General features: G+C 43.9%; 1 non-coding gene across 1 annotated transcript; it reads right to left on the minus strand.

Moving 5' to 3' along the window:
- On the minus strand, positions 1 to 104 carry LOC111750879 (U6 spliceosomal RNA). The gene has a single exon (XR_002785936.1). It is a non-coding gene; the product is annotated as a U6 spliceosomal RNA (small nuclear RNA).
- Between the last annotated feature and the right edge of the window lie 1,150 nt (positions 105 to 1,254).

A 1,254-nucleotide genomic window follows, 5' to 3' on the forward strand; every position in this document is an offset into this window, starting at 1 on the left:
AAAAATATGGAACACTTCACGAATTTGCATGTCATCCTTGTGCAGGAGTCACGCTAATCTCTGTATGGTTCCAATTTTAGTAAATGTGCTGCCGAAGCAAGCATGAGGGCAATATTTCTGATTAGTAAATTGCTTGTATAGATTCCTTTATACACTGAACCAAAAATTATAAGGCTTATTTCAACTAATTTCCAGAAAAGAAAAGTTGTTTAGCCAACTGGCTTCCTGGAAATTCTGTATGCAAACATCGTTGTTCTTGTTAGCTGCCCTTGATTTATGGGGCAGAAATAAATGCTGCCGGGTCCTGGGCCACGGTCTGCTAAACAGGCACGGCAGGCAAAAAAGTTCTCCCACTGAACCACCAATATTCCTGTATGCAAATATGCTGAGTAGTAAACCTTGTCTGCCCTGTCCCCGACTTACTCTGAAAACCCTGACCTTCTTGCTTCCCAATGCCCTGCGAACTGGCCCGGCTCTCAACCCGTGGCTCAGCCAGCACTATCCCCTTGGAATATTCCACACAGGGAAGAAGCCCTGCTCTGCTTCCTCTGTAGCCTGAGCACTCCTAGACACGTCACCCCTTCCCCCAGTTAATCTCTTCATGGTTGCTATACAAAGGGCTTTTGTGATTATTTTTCTTGTTACAATTTTTCTAATCTTTTTCTTTTTTTAATAAACTGAATTTTATTTCGTGTTATCTGCCTAAACTGGAGATAAACAGGGGTTGTGAATAGCCCGGGTATCAAACAAAGGAAGCTAAATGAGGCATTCTATCCTCATCCCCTCATATTGTTTTCTCCAATGCCCAGAGGCCTCTTTCGATCCAAAGACCCAAAGACCTAGTAGAGAAAGTGGATAGCACTGCTGTAACTCCAGAACCCTGGTGATCTCAACAGAATTGCTGTATAAAGTTTCCACTCAGCCCCAAAGACAGGACAGTAGCACAACTAGAACAGCTGTTTCGTGGTGAAGAAAAATCACCCGGAAATTGGAGACCAAGGTCGCTTACTTAAACAACCTTGAAAATGACCCAGCCTTCTAATCAATCCCTACAGGGGTCTGAGAGCATGGGTGCGTGTGACAAGGGGTGAGCCCCTTACCTTTCCGAATGTCTTTCTAGGAGGTGTCAGCTGCTTTATACATAATGTCATGGTTAAGAACACAGGCTCTGGAGCTAGACTGCATTGGCTTCATCACTTAAGAGCTGTGTGACCTTGAGCAAGTTACTTAACCTCTCTGTATTGTTTCTTCATC

Source organism: Loxodonta africana, chromosome 4 (genome assembly GCF_030014295.1).
Source record: "Loxodonta africana isolate mLoxAfr1 chromosome 4, mLoxAfr1.hap2, whole genome shotgun sequence".
NCBI lineage: Eukaryota > Metazoa > Chordata > Mammalia > Proboscidea > Elephantidae > Loxodonta > Loxodonta africana.